We start from the raw sequence: 19,859 nt of genomic DNA on the forward strand, positions 1-19,859 counted from the left end.
TTCCATACCTGACAACTTGACAAATGAAATAAATGGATAAGTATCTTATACAATCAATACATCCTCCTTTGAGAATAATATATTATATACATATATATCATGAAATATATAATAAATAATATATATTATACAAAGTTAATGTCATTACATACTATATATAATTTATGTGATACTATACATTGTACGTAATATGTTTATATATAACATAACACTTTCTTTTTCTTTTTTAATATATTTAATTGATTTTTTTTACTGAGAGGAAGTGAGAGGGATAGAGAGCCAGAAACATCGATCAGCTGCCTCCTGCACACTCCCCACTGGGTATGTGCCCCCAACCAAGGTACATGCCCTTGACCGGAATTGAACCTGGGACCCTTGAGTCCGCAGGCCAATGCTTTATCCACTGAACCAAACCAGTCAGGGCAACATTTTCAATTTGATAGCTAATCTGAAATAGTTTTAAGATTGAACTAATATTTCCCCTATTGATATATATGTTATATATTATTTACACATAAAATATATAATACATGTAAATAATATATATGATCTACACTAATAAAAGAGAAACATGCAAATTAACCATCACTCCGCTACACCCACAAGCCACGCCCACAAGCCAATCAGGAGTGAGTATGCAAATTAACCCAACCAAGATGGCGGCCGGCCACAGAGCTGGAGCAAGCAGGAGGCTTGGGTTGCCCCGGCTTTGGAGGAAGCCAAGATTCCCACCTGCCCTGGCCGATCCTGGCCTCCGCTCAAGGCTACAAAGTTTCAATTATAGAAGGTAAATAAATCGTAGATACTTGCTTCCAGACAGCCCTGGCCTCCGCCCAAGGAGGCGCTGAAAGAAAAAGAAGAAAAAACGGAGGAGCTGGGACCTTGGGTCACCAGGGGATGATCAGGCCAGGATGGGATGGCAGGGGCCATTGGGGGTAAGCAGACCAGCAGGGGGGCCAGTTGGGGGTGAGCAGGCTGTCAGTGGGGGTCAGTTGGAGGTGATCAGGACAGCGGGAGGGGGGCAGTTTGGAGTGAGCAGGCCAGCAGGGGGCCAGTTAAGGGTGAGCAGGCCAGTGGGGAGGAAAGTGGGGCCAAGCAGGCCAGCAGGGAGGGCAGTTGGGGGCGAGCAGGCCGGCAGGCAGAGTGGTTAGGGGCAATCAGGCAGGCAGGCAGGCAGGCAAGTGAGCAGCTGGAGCCAGCAGTCCCTGATTGTGAGAGGGATGTCTGACTGCTGGTTTAGGCCCAATCCCTGTAAACTGGCAGTAGGATATCCTTCAAGGGGTCCCAGATTGGAGAGGGTGCAGGCCGGGCTGAGGAACACCCCCCCCCCCCGTGCATGAATTTTGTGCACCATGCCACTAGTATATTATATACATTACTATATATTTATATATTATGGAATAGTACATAACATATAATGTTATTGATACATATAACATTCAATTTGATAGCTAAACTGAAATAAAATTTTAAGGTTGAACTAATACTTCCTCTATTGATATATAATATATTATATAGATATAGATGTATATTATTTAAATATAATATATGTTAAATATATGTTAAATATATTATATTTAAATAATATATAATATGTGATATATTATATATGTTACTGTGTATGTATATATTATGTGATAATACATAATACATGATGTTTATGAAACTTTAAACCTTCAATTTGATAGCTAAACTGAAATACAGTTTTAAGGTTGAATAAATACTTCCTCCATTGACATATTATATGCATGTTATAATAATTTACCATATTATATAAATTATTTAGTTCACTAAGTAATCTTAAATAAAGTTTTAAGACTAACCTGATAGCTTTAGGTTAACTTGTTAGTGTGTGTGTGTGTGTGTGTGTGTGTGTGTGTGTGTGTGTTTGTTTCATTTAAATGCAACATATTCTTCTAAATGATGAAGTTTATTTGATGATTACAAAAAAATCCCACTCTGATTCCAAATACCTTTTACTTTTTTTGCTTTATTCCATTCTGAAAGCTTTTTTATTATTCTTTTATAACCTTGACTATTACAAGTATTTTAATTTTAAATAGCACTTATTGGAACACATTGTTTTTAAAGCTTTAGGATTTAAACTTGCATAAGTGAACTTCCAATTGTAGAGTTTGATTACCCAAATTGATATAGGTATTCCCCTTTTATAAGGTGTCAAATTTAAAATAATGCATGAGCCAATTTATGCTTTAAAGATACACAGAAGCAAAACAGTAATACCTAAATCTTGTTACTATTTGATTAAAATAATTTCACATGTAATACTTTGGTGTTTTAGAATGTCTGTAAGAAAATTATTTAGACTGGATTTAATATGTATTAAAAATGCACATGTCTATTATATACAAAAGAGCATGTTGGTTTAAGAAACAGCCACAATGTTTTGAAATTCAAGTATAAAGCCAATGTTTTAGAGACTCTGGGTGCCCTTCCCAGGTCTCCTGAATCCCTTTAACTGTCTGTGTGCCCCTCACCTCTGCTCAGCCTCTGTCCATTGATTCTAAGAACTTATACTTGCAAATCTTTTTGGAGGATTAATCTACTCTACTGAAGCAGCTTTTCCTGTCCGCACATGCAAACAACTCTAAATGCTTAGAGGTTTGATCAAGCACTCCTTGCCAGCCAGTTGTGTCCTTAGCCAATATTGACTCGTGGGGAATATGAAAGTCCACATCTTGTTCTTCAAGGCATGACAAACTCTGAGACATCACTTACACTCCAGAGATGCCCTGTGTGAGCCCAGGGTGAAACTCTTCCTGAATTTGCACCATTTCTTCCCCTTCTCTGCCCTGCTTCTCCCACTCTCTTGCTGGGTTATTCTGCAAACACCCTTTAAAATAAATCATTTGTACATGGGACCCTGTCTATATCTACCTCTGGGGATTAATTTAAGGCAGTCAATTCAGAATTGAGCGGCAACTCAGCATAGTGATAATAGAGAGCACTATCACTCGCATAGTGGTCCTCTACCTCCCTTTCAAAAGCTATCCTCACTTTATAGGAGTAGAGGCAACTGGACAGCTGCTGTGCTGCTGAAGGTCTACACTACACCAAAGGTAAAATGGCTGTCTTTGTTCTGAAAAAAACAGAAACCCTGTCCGTCCCATCCTTTCCCCTCAACATGAACGCAGAGCATGCAGACAGCCATGTAGACAGCAATACTCTTATTGGAATTTTTCCATAACGAAAACAGCATTTGACTCTTATTAGATACCAAATGGATAATAGCTTAATATATGTGCTAAGGTTTATCCTAATCAGATACTTTAAAGATATTCAAAGCCATTGTTTAAAACCCTAGAATTAAAATATTCTTATATTAATTCTTTTTTCAGAATTTAATTATCATAGCAGATGGTAGAATATTTGAAGCATTTCCAAATTATTTCACCTAAATATAATTACATTATAGTCCAATTACAGAGAAGAAGAAGGCGGCATAGAGACTGTGTTTAAATTAAAGGATTACATTCAAACTAAATTGTGAGGCATAATGATACAAGTAGAGCAGATGGCAAAGGTGGTGCCACACTTTGAAATTAAAATAAGTTATTGTTTTAACATAAATAAAATATAAAACTTATAACAAAAATAAATGTTGATTTTGTTACTGTTCTATAATTAAGAAAACCCTTCTATTAAAAAGAGTTTTCTTTGAATGAAACATACATTACTACACTTAAAGTTCCCTCCCAGATGAATTGATGCTGCAATTTACCTGCTTTTTAATGAAATGTTTCTCATAATATATTAGATTATATTTCTATATGTGGTGGTATCAGAAATACCCCACAAAGAACCATTTTACCTATTCATTTCAAAATCACCACAGATAGCCTTCGGGTTACGTCAGAGATCTGTTCCTACGGCACGAGGTAACGTGGTTTTCGCCATAAGTCGGAACCCACCTACATAAGCACCTACATCACTCGCATGGAGCACATACACAGCAGTAATGAAGTGAAACAGTAAAACAAGTTTAAAAGAAAGATAACAATTCCTGACCTTTACTTGTGGTAAATAATAAAAAACATAAAGCACATATGTACATAAGTTGAAATGACGAGACTTTTCTTATATATAAATACTGTAAATGGGAGATGGAGACGTAACCATGAAATGACATAAATTGAGTCCAACGTAACCCGACAACTGCCTGCATTTGTAGCAAAAGGATTTTTTATTTTACTTCTGTTTCTATCTCCTGGCCCCAATAAATACACTCCTACCGAGGACAAAACAAAAACAGTGTCAGGTGCTCTGCACCAGTGCATCTCACCCTTGAGCATGCATATAAGTCATGAGTAAAGGTTGTTAAAACAGGTTCCTGATTCCCAGAGATTCTGATTTAGTAGATCTGGGCTGGAACCAGAGAATTTTTTTAACAATGTAATAGTACTAATGCTGCCTATACCAGAACCACATTTTCAACAAAACCCTTCTTGTTTTCAAATAAAGAATAACTTGGTAGTTGGACTCTGATCACATTTACTCTTTTCATTTCTCTCTCTCTCTCTCTCTCTCTCTCTCTATATATATATATATATATATATATATATATATATATACACACACACACACACACACACACACACACACACACACACACACACACTAGAGGCCCGGTGCATGAAATTTGTACACTGGGGGGGGGGGGTCCCTCAGCCCAGCCTGGGACCCCTCTCACAATCCAGGACTGCTGGCTCCCAACTGCTTGCCTGCCTGCCTTCCTGATTGCCCCTAACCGCTTCTGCCTGCCTGCCTGATCACCCCTTAACCACTCCTCTGCCAGCCTGATTGACGCCTAACTGCTCCCCTGCCAGCCCAATTGCCCCAACTACCCTCCCCTGCTGGCCTGATCACCCCTAACTGCCCTCTCCTGCTGGCCCAGTCGCCCCCAACTGCCCTCCCCTGCTGGTCTGATGGCCACCAACTACCCTCCCCTGCTGGTCATCTTGTGGTGGCCATCTTTGACCACATGGGGGTGGCCAACTTGTGCGAGGGCATGAGTGTCAATTTGCATATTACCTCTTTATTATATAGGATATATATATATATATATATATATATATATATATATATACACATATATATATTTACATATAATACAGAATGTAAGATATTTTGTTTGCTTATTTTTAGATTTTCTTTAAACTTTGAAATTACACTTTTAGGTTATTTTGCAACATACATTTTTAGATTAAGCAAAAGCTAGAAGACTAATTTCATCAAAACACATATTTTAGAGAAAAATATCCAGGTGTTGACATACTCATTAAAGCATCATGTCTGAAAAACTAAATAAGTCTCTTTAAAAGAATCAACTTTTGAGAAGTAGTGTCAACTCTTTCATCCTCACAACTATCGCTCCAACTCTAACTCGCCCACACCTGTCTTTCATTGGATGTTTGGCCTGTCTTTAATTGCTTGAAAGTTTTCCATTATTTTATAAGGTATTGAGCAAAATAAGTAAAAAGTGAGAAGTGCCATACTGTTTCCATCCCTGAAGGAAATTTTACTCCATATGACTTGGAGTTAACAAAACCTGGGATTGCAGTTTTGGGACTCAGTCACATGTGTCTTTAAACTCCTGGCAACTTGGATTTATAATGATCTTCGAATCTCAAAGGACATTTATAATATATTTTTTCAAATAGTTAAGTGCCTCAAATGCAAATGTTTTATCACAAGCACTTTAGAAGTTTTAGCAAGCCTTTTGTTGTGGTTGTTAAATATTTTGGATAAACTTCTATATTCTTCATTGGGCCTATTACTGAACTAAAATCCCAGACACTCCTGTAATTATCTGTTTTATGAGACCTTGTACAAGAAATTTTACTTCTCTTGGCTTCACTTTTCTCATCTGAAATATAAAATGGACCAGATGCTCTGTATTGTCCTTCTCTTCTACCTCAAAAATTTTATTTTAGAAAATAGTTTCTTGTACCACATTTCTCAAGCAATTTTTTATTGAAGGTAGTGAATATATATATACTCGATCCCTGAGAAAGAAAACGAAGAACAAGTTGGGCTTGCACATATATTTATGAAAAAAACTATATTAAAATCATTTATAGAATTTAAACTACTTTCCCAGTCCAATTTCCTAATCCCAGATGTAGTCTTTAGGCTCTCTATAAACTTGTATTGCTTAATTACTTATACCCTCTGAGAAAGCACACTATATATACTCACTGCAATTTAATTGACACTAGAGAGTGGTGTTGCTTGATAGGTTTAAAACATTATCAAACTCCATATTTCTTTAATAGGAATAGCTTTCTGAATTCCTAAGATGGATTTTTAGAGAGGTATTATAACTTTATATAATGTAAGTTAAACACTGCTTAGAGCATATACATATAAGAAGATAGTTTGAAATAAGATCTAAAAGAACTAGTCTCAACTTATACCACTCCTAATTTAATAAGTTTGACAAAAACTTGGCTTTTCTTATTCTTCCGTAGAAAAATCTTTAACTTTCAAAGGAGCCGGACCCTTGCCATTCAGGGCCCCAGATCAGCCATTTACAGCTTTGGCGTCTGTTGTTCTGCATCCAAGCTTGTCACTTCATCAGAGCTAAAGTATCTCTTTTAAATCTGGAGAACAGCTTTCTGGGGAGAGCAGGAACAGGACTCTTTGGCCTCTTTCTGGTGAATTCCCTCTGAAGTGCCAAAAAAGTAACTCAACATGGTGGGCTGTCGCTTTAGATAGGATTATCAAGTCATCCTTGGCTTAACTTGTCTCAGGTTCACCAACTCTACACAGTCTGCTCTCACTCAGTAGTGAGAGCAGCTCTCTGGCTAACGTCTTCCATTCTTGATATTGCAACTTACCCTCCCAGCAGCTGTTAGCTTTTAGCAACTTCACAGTCTCACCCAGTCCAAGACAAGTAGAGATATTTGAAAGGGCCATCTTTGTCTTTGACTACCATTAAATACTTAAAATATAATATATTTATTTTTAACTCTGTTTTTATTTATTTCAGAAAGGAAGGGAGAGCAGGAGAGAGATAGAAACATCAATGATGACAGAGAATCATTGATCAGCTGCCTTCTACACTGTGGAGATCAGGCCCACAACCCAGGCATATGCCCTGACTGGGAATTGAACCATAAACGCCTTGTTTCTATAGGTCGATGCTCAACCACTGAGCCATGCCAGCAGGGCTAACACAGTATATTTAAAACGTTATTCATACTAACCAATAATACTCCTTTTATAAATCCAGTCTCCTAAGTTGAGTAATTAAGGGAAAAAAAGCTTTAGATTTTCAGATGAATAAAGCTGGGATGAAGAGAATAACAAATTATGGGTTCAAGAATTTATGCAGGGTCACTGGGTTGAAGTCAAGAGTTTTAGCAAAATTATAAAGTATTACATTGATAAGCTTCAAAATTCAATGCATAGGTAGCATAATGAAGATATAGTAGTTTAAATTAAAAAAATAAATGGATGCTTATTTAGCCACAGGTTTAAGGTAAGCTAATAGTCTGATGAGACTATATGTATTAACATCTTAATTTATGAAGGCTTCAGAGGGCATTGTCTCATTTTGGAACTCATATCAAAAGAAAATATTTTGAAACGACATCCAGAGGTGGGTTTTTTTGTTTTTGTTTTTGTTTTTAAGCAATACTGTAATAGAACATAATGGTTGAAGGAACTGAGTGCTAATAAGACCATCTGGCCAAGTGTGGGTTAGAAATGAGATGTTGTTGGCTAAGGGCTAGAGTTATATTATTGTTTTTAAAATTTTTCTAATTGACTAATTCTGTCCTAGTTCTGAAGATAAAATTAGGATTAAAAAGGTAAACATAACTGAAACATATTTGGCTCAAATAAAAATAAACTTTCAAAAATATATCAGTGTGTAGCAGAGAAATAAACTTTCTCACCAAACCGAGAACTGATCACTAAAAGAGATGTCAGCAGAAACCAGGAACTGATTTTCATTATGATCCCACCTTAGATTTAAATTAGAGAATAGAATTTCTATTCTCCTGGCCAAGTAAAAAAGTCCATGTTTTGCCTTGCTGGTGTGGTTCAGTGGTTGAGCATAGAGCTATGAACCAGGAGGTCACAGTTCAATTCACCATCAGAGCACAGGCCCAGGTTGTGGACTCCATCCCCAGTAGGGGGTGTGCAGTAGGCAACCAATCAATGATTCTCTCTCATCATTAATGTTTCTATCTCCCTCTCCCTTTCTCTCTAAAATCAATCATATATATATATATATATATATATTCATGTTTTCTCAATTTGAATGTGAGTTTCATAAGGACAGGGGCTGTCTTTCTTTCATACTCCTCAAATTGAAAGCCTTTCTTAGAAATGGTGTCATGAATCATGGTATTTCTTTTATCCATAGGACAAGTGCATAATTTCTCTAATGAGGGCAATAAGCATTATAACAAAGGAGGGTGATATAACCCAGTACTGTACACAGAATAAGTAAATGATTTTTTAAAGGATAATCATAAATTTATTCCAGACCTTATTTTAAAATGTTTTATTTAAGCCCTTATTGTGCCTGATTTATTTAGCAATTGATAACCAGAATTATTCTTACTTTTTATTGCAATCTGAGAAGTGCTATAAAATTCTCTTCACTTTGGCTCACATGGTTTAAGCTTTCCCCAGCAGTCCTAATTTCCAGTCATGCAATGTTTCTTTACAAATTTCATAGATGATAGAATATATATAACAATCTATATATATAAAAGCTTAAGCAACCATCACAACTGAATGGATGACCGAACAGGCTGTGCGGGGCGACCTGGCCGGCAGGGAGGTTAGTGAGGGTCAACCAAACGACTGAACAGCAGGCTGCGTGGGGCGACCAGGCCCGAAGGGAGGGCAGTTGGGGGTGACCAGGCCGGCAGGTAGGACAGTGAGGGGCAACCAGGCCGGGAGATCAAGGCCATGAGGGGTGACCAGGCCAGTGGGTGGACCAGTTGGGGGCAACCAGGCAGACAGAAGGGGCAGTTAGGGGCAACCAGGCCGGCAAGGAGGGCAGTTAGGGGCAACCAGGCTGGCAGGGAGGCAGTTGGGGGCGACCAGGCTGGTGGGGGGAGGGGGCAATTAGCAGCTATCAGGCAGGCAGGCTGGTGAGCAATTAGAAGCCAGTGGTCCTGGATTGTGAGAGAGATGTCCAACTGACGGTTTAGGCCCGATCCCCAGGATTGGGCCTAAACCAGCAGTTGGACATCCCCCAAGGGGTCCCGGATTGGAAGGGGTGCAGGCTGGACTGAGGGGACCCCCCCCCATGATGAATTTCATGCACCGGGCCTCTAGTAATGGCATAAAATTCCTTCAAGTTTATATCTGCAAATTTTTATAGAGCATTTTTATATATTTATTTTAATATTTATTGTTGAAAGTATTGCACATGTCCCCTTTTTTCTCCCATTGACCTGTTATAGCCCACCCCTGCCCCCACCCCAGTCCTCTACCATCCTATTGTCTGTGCCCATGCGTTATGCATATATGCATACAAGTTCTTCAGTTGATCTCTCCCCACCCACTCACCTAATCCTGCCTTCCCTCTATTACAGGTTATTTTCAACAAGAAAAATTTTAGGAGGAAAACTAGCACGGGTTGAAAAATCATTGCTTACATGTAAGCTTCAGATCACATTTTAAGATAAACTTCAAATGCTATGCTTTTGCTAGATATTCACCTCAAAAACATTTCTATTTGGTTGATCTTTATATGATATTTCATATTTCCTCCTTTAAAAAATAATGTTCTTTAAAGAATACTGGCACATTACTTTTGTGCAATACCACTACAAGTGTGTTTAAAGAAAAGGAAGACAACTCTACCAGGTTAATGTACTAGCATTTTAGTGTTGGAAATGGGAGCTCATATCTCAAACTGTTGAATGAGTTTGGTTCTATAAGGTCATTTATCCACTTCACAAAGATAGTACAAAATTGGTAGCTTTGAGTTAGGTGAACGACACTATTACAGAATACAAAGGAGACATATTCTGCAGGAAAAGTCTTTTGTGTAGGTCGCTTCAAATGGTGCTGCAATTTCATTTATATGGGGATAAATTTTCTGACATTTCCCAATTTACTTCCACAAAGATATATTCTCAAGTTTTCCTGAAGATGCCCCTATGCATTCCAAACCTATTTTTAAATATATTTTTATTGATTTCAGAGAGGGAGAGGGAGAGAGAAATAGAAACAGCAATGATAAGAGAGAATTTTTTTTTTAATTGTCTGAAGTTTTACATATGTCTCCTTTTCCCCTCTTGACCCTCCCCCCCCCCCAGCCATTCCCACCCCGGGAAAGCCCCCACTGCTCCAGTGTCTGTGTCCATTGTTATGCTAATATGCATGCATACAAGTTCTTTGGTTGATCTCTAAGAGAGAATGATTGATCCACTGCCACCTGCATGCCCCACACTGGGGATCAAGCCAACAACCCAGGAATTGAACTGTGACCTCCTGATTCAGCCATTGAGACACACTTGCCAGGTATTAAACCTATTTTAAAATTTACATAATTTGGGGGTGAAATAAAGGAGTTTCACTTTCCTTCCATGTTTCTAATAGTTATAAATTGGTTAAAACATAATGCGTTTTACTGCTTTCCAAACATATTGCAGCCTTAATGCAAATTAATGTACCTCCTCAGAGAGTTTCCAATACTCTTCTTTTAGATCACTAAAATTCATCACATTTGTTTTATTTTCTCCTTTTATTAAGATAAGGAATCTGAGTTTTAAAACAATAAAATAGTTTTTCAAAAGCCTGTCATTGGCCATTGTTTCATATGTTTCCCTTATTCTCTCACTACTGAGAAACTATCTGAATCTGTAATCCTATCTAATAAAGAGGGAATATGCTAATTGACCCTCACACCCTTGCAAAGATGGCAGCGCCCACAGCCAATAAGGAGGAAATATGCTAATTGACTGCCATGCCCTCAAATATGGCGGCGCCCAGTCCCCTCAAATATGGCGGCGCCAGATGGCAGGTGCATGGCAAGGCCTGCCTCTGGAGTCCCCCAGTCCCTTCATCCCCCTAGCTGCCCAGGGCCAGCCCAAGGTGCAGGCAAGCCTCGGATGGTGGCTGTGCAGCTGCCCAGGGCCACCCAAAGCTCAGGTAACGAGAGCCAGCCAAGGCTTGCACTACCGGCAGTGGTAGCAGCAGAGGTGTGATGGGGAATCGCCATCCCCTGATCACCAGGTCACCTCCCAACCCTGAGGGCTCCTGGACTGTGAGAGGGAGCAGCCCAGGCTGAGAGACCCCCCCCCTCCAGTGCATGAATTTTCATGCACCAGGCCTCTAGCGGAAAATAATTGTGAATGGACTTAATACAGTTCCAGAATTTCAGTTGGCCACAACTGAACTTTGTATTTATCTGATAAATAAATAAATGTTTCTGGAAAACATCATAAAGAAACATCTAGCCCTAACCGGTTTGGCTCAGTGGATAGAGCATCGGCCTGCGGACTGAAAGGTCCCAGGTTCGATTCCGGTCAAGGGCATGTACCTTGGTTGCAGACACATCCCCAGTAGGAGGTGTGCAGGAGGCAGCTGATCAATGTTTCTCTCTCATAGATGTTTCTAACTCTCTCTCCCTTCCTTTCTGTAAAAAATCAATAAAATATATTTTTTTAAAAGAAACATCTAATATGTGTTTGAAAGGTTGAAAATATTCAGTCTATCTCAATGTTGCATCATCGTGTTTCTCCCTAGCATTCTATTGCTGCTGAAACAAATTGTCACATACTTGGTGATTGAAACATACAAAAACTTATTATATTACAGTCCTGTAGGTAGGAAACTTAACACAGTACTTATTGGGCTAAAATAAGGTGTTGACAGAGCTGCATTCCATTCTACACAGTCTCTAGATGAGAATGTGTTTCTTTGTGTTTTCCAGATTCTAGAAGCTGACCACATTCCTTGGCTATAGTCACTCTCCTCCATCTTCAGCAACACCACATCTCTAACATTCTTCCACGGATATATGACCATGTGGTTCGCCTCTGCTGCCTCCCTCTTCCAATGATAATGACCCTTGTGATTACAGTATGTCCACTAGAACAATCCAGGATAGTCTCTCTACTTTATGGCCAATGTATTAGGAATCTTATTTGCATCTGTAATCTTTATTCCTCTTTGCCATGTAAGCTAACATGTCCACAGTTTGAAGAGATTAGGTCATGGTCATCTTTAGAAGCAACTATTTCCCTGTCGACTAAATCACCACCCCCATTGTTTTTACCATATTCCATTTAAAATCATTGACTACACTATTTTAACAATATATTTACATCATGAAGAAACCTTTATGAAGAATATATTATCCATTGGGTTTCCAAATAAAGATCACCAAACCCCAATCTTCTTGCAGTCTCCATGGTGAAGACTGACATGGTTAAAAAGTGCTTTCCCAGCCAGAATCCTCAGTAGGAGTAGCTAAGTGACATAGTTCTGGTGAATGAGCCTGCTGTGGGCTTCTAAAAACCAGTTTCCCTTTGCTTTCAAAAGGGTCAGACCTAGCTTCTCTCATACATTAATCTTTCTTTCTATCTCTGTTACAGATAAGATTCCTAGAGATGGAAAGCCATGGGGCATACATGAGGAAAAGACCAAGAGAAACACAATATGGCAGCCCTGAAGTGGATGACCCAACAAACTAATGCCGGCAGCTGCTTATCTCAAGACTTTTGCTCATGTGAGAATAATCATCACTTATTTGTTCATGTGTCTATTAGTAATTTATTATGTTATTTGTAGCCAATTTGAGTAATGTGCAATTATTAACCAAATAATTGCACATTACTCAAATCAAATTTGCCTTGAATCTGGACATAACGTTTCAAGACATTTTCTAAAAAACAACAACAACAAAAGACACACACGCTAAATATTATAATTACTTCTGATTATTTTTATTGTTTAAAAGAAACCCATTTTTTTGGGACCAAGTCGTACTATCTGTGAAATACCATGAAAGTAAACAGAGAAAGCATAACAGGAGACATCAAGAATTTGTTTTCTTTTAAATATTTAAGGTATGTTTTACCATCCACGGAATGCCTCTACCCTTGAAATTTGCCTTTCCTTGCTTGCTCTGTGGAAATTGATCTGACACTTGAAGCTCATATAGTTTTGCTTTGCCATGTGGCAGGAAGCTTTGTCAGTAGCTGGTGCTGCAGAGGCTTTGCAGGAGAAAAACTCTTCCTCCCTGGTTCAGGTGAGCTCCCTCGGCTGGCTCGTGCAACAGACTTGGCTGCACAGGCACCAGGAACCTCGTGTGGGCGGCGTCTCCGTTTCCTGTGTCCGGCTCGGGGAGCACACACAGCTTCTCTGTCACCAGGCTCCTGCAGTGCATCACAACTCCTCCAGCTCCTGCCATGCACAGCCTCCGGCGACTTCAGCAGCCAGCAGCTTCCCTCAGAGCCCCCCTCAGATAATTCCATAGCAGACTGTTTCCATGAGACACCATCCTGTGAACAGCTTTCTTCTGCACCGTAGAGAATTGATTTCCAGCAAGTTCCAGAGGGAAGATTGCCAGCAAGTTCCATCACTGCCTCATCCAAAGGACTTCGCCATTCCGTGAGAAATGGCCATGTTCTCTCCAACAAGGTGTAGCTTTCAGCTTTGGCAGGGTGGCGGGCAGCGGCTCTTCCAGGAATGCTCTCTCTCAGCCTAGAGGTAGTGGCTGACCCTTATATCTGTTATTCTCATATTCTTTAGTGTTCTCCCAGTTTATCCATCATTAACCAAATCCCTACTACACTTTACAACTCTTTATAATAAACTTGCCCTGCTCAAACTATTGTGTAGCTCTCTCTCCTGATCAGACCCTGACTGATTCACATTCTTTAAAGCACTGTTTATCAAGTTTAAAGGACATTTAAGAAGTAAGTGTAGCCCTAGCTGGTTTGGCTCAATGTATAGAGCGTCGGCATGTGAAATGAAGGGCCCCGGGTTCAATTCCAGCCAAGAGCACATACCTAGGTTGCAGGCTCAATTCGTGTGCAGGAGGTAACCAATCAGTGTCTCTCTCTGTCATTGATGTTTCCTTCTCTCTCTGTCTCTCCCCCTCCCTTCCACTCTCTAAAAATCAATGGAAAAATATCCTCAGACGAGGAGTAACAACAACAAAAAATGTAATTGTATAATTTTTCTTAAAGCAGCTCCTTTTAAAAGTGTTTCTCAGAATCAGTCATGTAATGTGCTCTATGGTCCAATAACTTAAGAAATTCTCTTTCAATTAGAAAGTCATAGTGCCTGTGAGCATGTTAAATTAGTCCAGAAATTTTGTGGTAAATATAATCTATTTTATTTAACTGCCAATTCCTAAATTTATCTGAGCTTAGAAACAGTATATTAAACAAAAACAACCATAGCAACTTGTTTGGGATGGGAAACAAATCTTGGAAAATGTTTTCTTAAAATACCAGTGTAATACACTACTCTATCAATAAAAACAAAACAAACAAAAAAACTTTTCAAGAGCATGGAGAATGTATCTTCCTGAACTTTTACCTCATTTCTTAGACTCTTTTGCAAATATCATAACAAATTTGACACCAAGAAGGGTTCCCACTTTTACATAAATGCCTTGTTGTTTATGTTGCATATAATCTGGAATAATTTTAAAATCAATCTTTAAATTGTGGATAGCTGGGGAGAAAAGAGCTTTCAGTTCATGTCATCTCATTCTAATCTTCACCATGTGTGATACTGGTCACTTAATTTGTTCTGACACTTGCTCTTGATCAAAACTAAATTCCTAACTGATGTCTGGTTAGCCTCTCTCCCATCCAAAGAGGATTTAAATAGAAGAGCTGCTGTCTAATAACATCTGTGGCTAGCCACTGCTGAGTGAGCCTAGCTGAAAAAATCAACACTGACTGCTGTAAGAAGGGAAAGTGACGTGGGTAATGGCGATGTGATCATTATTTGTTTAGACTAAAACTGCAAAGATTGCCGTTCTTTTCCAAAGCCATACCAAAATGCCCAATCTTACTGTTCCCTTTATATGTCTCTACGAGGGAAGATTACATTAAAAAATCAAATTGATTCTTTAAAAAAAAACAGATATTTTTACAATTTTACTGATTAGAAAGAGAACAAAAATACTGCAAGTGTTTTTCTTCTGAGTGCTTGAGATGTTTTATTGGGGAAAATGGATATCACATTGATTTTTCTGTCCCTTGGCATGCACTAGTAATGATTATAAGAATTATTATAGGAATTTGTACATAGTATATTGAAATGTTGGCAACTCCTAATAAAGTTCATGAGAGCAGCATTCTGCCTTATGTTGCTTCTGTAGCTCTGTGGACATAAATAGATTCATAACATACAGTTGGTCTCCAATAAATCAGATTATCACAAGTTTTAAAGCACCTAAGTTTAACATCAAATACTTAAAATTTAATGAAATTACCTTTCTGATACCTTTCTATGTCTGAATTATTCCACTCTCATCGTCTGTTGACACTCATGATTTTTAACTACACTGCAAGTATATGGCAAAAGTTCTTAATGCCTCACCCCACTTCCCTCTAACAGCTCTTCACACAGCCATCCTCTATCTGCTGTGAGTACTGAAGCTAGTCGCTTATAACGGTGACTTTCTCAGAAGAATTGCATGGAGACACTTGGGCATTTATACCACCCACTCCCCGTTTACTGACCTATAAAAAAACGCAAAATCATGTCCTTTAGCCTCAATGTAGTACAACTCTGTGGTGTAATTTACTTTTCAGAAAGGTCTCTATGCTCTGTATGTATCGGACCAAGACTAGTGTACATCCTTGCTCGAGTTTTTCCCAGCCCCTGCCCTGCTTTCTTCATTCCTTTAAGAATATCCCTAAAGAGCACTCACTCAATAAATCACATATATCTGAATCTCTGTCTCAATCACTCCTTCTAGGGAAGTGACGTAAGGAGGAAGCCAACCCTAGGATGGGATTCTGGAGTTGAACATGAGGTGACCGGCTGGAATTAGGTTCCCATCTTGGATAGTATTTGGGAAATTGATGGTGTCGCTGGTATTCTGTGAGTCTGCAATGTTTAAGGCTTTCACTTCCCATGAATTTGGCTAAACTACAGTTGAAATGAGGTGCACTGGCATTAGATATTTGATATAATATCTCTGGCCTTTAAGAAGTATGGCTATTATACTAATAATATTAATTGGGAAATTAGATAGCTGTTGGTGAGCAACATTTGGTTCTCTGAAAAGAGAAAATAGCAGACTCGGGGAGATTAAACATCAATTCCAATAATTTAAATAAAAAATGAGAAAGCAGAGGCTTCCTTAGCAACATTTGAAAAAAACAATAACTTTCTGTAATGAGCAGGCTGATCATGTTGAGAATCAGGCATAGAGATCTATTTAAAGAATAGCAAAATATAGAAGAAATGTTGATTACTCATCTTGACAAATCTCCTACATGAAACTTGGGGTCCAGTTATGAAATACATGGGATCCTGAGACTTGAGATGGGGACATTCAGTAGATGAACTAAAAAACCTTGAGAGTCCAGATCCCCAGAAATGTCTATGCCTAAAAAAGTAGCACATTGCTTTTGATAAAGGATAACATAACCCTTTTGCTTCAGGAGGATGGGAAACCCTCAAAAGTGGCAGGTGCTTTACTAAACAATGAGTATCTCCTTCAATATATCCTCCTACAACCCCTTCTGCATAATAAATCAAATCACAACATAACCAACTGAAGTGCAAGGCATGCTAAGAGAGAAAAGTTTACATGACAAAGGAGCTGCTACATCTGCCTAGAGGTAGCTTGAAGAACTGGGAGAATAGAACTGGGAGCAGATCCTAAAGGAGGTGAATCAAGGTGGGCAGAACATCAAGGTGAGAAAGAATAAGATTGTCAATATGAGTAAACTCATGAGATAAAATTTAAACCTTGACCTTAGGCCCAGCAGCCAATCCCAATATTCCAATATGTTGCTGAGATGGAGTTGGTACACTCAGAAACAGATTGCCCACATTAAGTAAAGAAGATACCAGAACTGCCATAGTAGATTGTGGAGAAAAGTGGGCATGCCAGAATGGTTCTATTATAAAAGATCATACACTGAACCAGCTGTGTATTTCTTAGGAGGCCTGTGACTTGTCACTTGAAGATAAAAATAAATGCACTGTGAGTGGGCAGCAGCACTGATAAAATGATCAGTCATAACTCATGACTCTCCTCTTTTTACTAGAATTATTGTTAGAAGATGCTGTTATGGGACTGAGGCCCTAGTAACAATGGGGACAATTAAATCTCTGAGTAGCAGAGGCCAACTGCAAGCAAGGTGAGTATAACTGCGGTGACAGGAGAGCAAATTTGAAATGACAGCCTTCGGTGCATAATTGTGCATAACTATATATGGATGTACTTGTGAAGATGACTAAAAGAATATGATGGTTTTAAGAGCAAGAGACATAGGCAGCAAACAAGACTATAAATATACTAGAGGCCCAATGTATGAAGATTCTTGCAAGAATGGGCCTTCCTTCCCCTGGCTGCTGGCACCGCCTTCGCTTTGGCCGGAACTGCCTTTCTGCCTTCCCATGCTGCCCAGAGGCCCAGAGCTGCTGGGGCAGTGCAGCGCCCTGCCCCCAGCCGCTCAGCTCCTGCGTGTGCAAATTAACCTGCCATCTTTATTGGGTTAATTTGCATACTCACTCCTGATTGGCTGGTGGGCGTTGAGAAGGTATAGTCAATTTGCATCTTTCTCTTTTATTAGTGTTGATAGTATTTGTAATGAACATTACATTACATATATTCATTCCAAAGACTGTAAAGATAGTTATGTTAGGTTTAAAAACCAGTAACAACAATAAAATTATCTAGATTCTTTGCTAGTAACAAAATAATAATGACTTAAAAACAATAAGAAAGTTTGAAACCAAGGAATAATAGATAAATCAATAATAAGCAAATTAAAAATATTATTAATATTAGTTAAAGTTGAATTTAAGTATAAAATAATAAAAATAAATCAAAATATTATGCAATTGTCTAATAAAGTATACAATAGACATTTATTTTTGTGAATCAAATAAAGTAGAAACCAATAAATCAAGCAAAAATTACTAAAAGAATTCTTTATAACAATACAATTTTACTGAAACAATGTTTTCCAAATTGGAAAATATAGAAAAAAGTAAAACAAATAAAATCATATAAGAATTAAATAATAAAATAAAAATACTGAATCTATCTATCTAGCATTTTCTATTAAGTAAATAAATAATATGCATTATTTTTGTATAAATATAGAATATTTATAATTATTTATCACAAACATTTACAATTTAAAACTATTTTTATACAGTTCTATGCCATCTGATGAGCCAGTAAAATTGAAAATAAATCATAAAAACTTTTAACACCTTAAGTATGATGAAATTCATACCTATATAATCATTCTATCAGAAAACTGTATTTTGAGACTTAGAAAAAGTTAACTCAAAAGTAAAAGCACAGCCTTAGTGACTTTGATAACAAATAATAGAATAAAAGAAAGAAAGGAAGTTCTTACTCAGCCTATAAACAATTTGAGAACCATAAAAAAAAAATTAAAAGAGGAATTAATATGATTAAAATGTAAATTTAAGAAATTAAAAATTAAAATGCCTAAAGGAGCTTTTTACACATAGCCATTAGACTAGAACTGTACAACAGAACTTTATATGATTGTAGAAATATTGTATATTTCTGCTGTCTACTAGAGTAGTCCCTAATTGATGTGCTACAAGAACTGTGGTCAGTAGAAGTTAGGAAATAAAATTCCCCCATGTATTTAAGTTTAATTGATATAAATTTAAACTGCAAGGATTTGTGACTAACTGATACAATATTAGACAGCACAGGTTTAGGCTAATTCTTTATAAGGCTAATTCAAGAAAAATTAGATAATTTTTTAAAATATAAGTTTTACAAACAAAGTCAATGTACAAATAATAGATTTAGGGAGAATATCTTTGATGCATAATAAAGACTAAGGCTGATATCTGTACTCTACAAGGAGCTTTTACAAATTGGCCACAAGTAGTCAAAAAGCTATACAATAAAAGAAATAAATAAAGAAAAATTTACAAAGAGTAAATACAAAAGGCGAATTGTGGTGATCAAATGTCTAAGATGCCCTCGTGATTCCCTGGTACCTATCCCTCCTTTTGAGTAGAGGTGTGATTGTGATTTTTTTTTTAAACAATAGACTATGTCTAAGACAAAGAAATGTTGTTCACCGGTATGTAAGGTTCTTAAATAGCTGGCTTCAGGTTAATGAAATGAAAGATTATCTTGGCTGGACCAGACCTAATTACATAGCCTAAGAGCGTGTAGGCCTTCCCTGAAGTTAGAGACTTCAGGCGGTAGAGTCTGATTTTCTCCATTGCTGGATTTTTTTTTGAGGGTGGAAGCCAACATGAATTATACAGACATGAAATAAATTCTGCCAACAACCAAAGGATACTTACCACAGATCCTTCCTAAGTCAAGCCTGCAGATGAAATTGCAGCCCAGCCAAAACCTTGATTTCAGTCTTATGAGACCCTAAAGCAGAGAACTCTTCTAAGCCATGCCTGAACTTCTGACCTACAGAATCTATGAGATGGGCATTGTTTTCAGCTGCAAAGTGTGTGGTGATTTGTTATGCTACAGTAGAAAAGTAATACATGAACACACAAAAAGAGGCTCCAAATAGATAGTGAGGAAAATAGAAATTGAAAAGAAATGAGTTATTTTTATTGCACTAGTTTTAAAATGCGACTAAAAATTCTTTGAAATTTCTTCCAACCAAAGGTGAAGTCTAATTCTCCATGAA

This window comes from Cnephaeus nilssonii (assembly GCF_951640355.1).
Source record: "Cnephaeus nilssonii genome assembly, chromosome: 6".
In the NCBI taxonomy this organism is placed as follows: Eukaryota; Metazoa; Chordata; class Mammalia; order Chiroptera; family Vespertilionidae; genus Cnephaeus; species Cnephaeus nilssonii.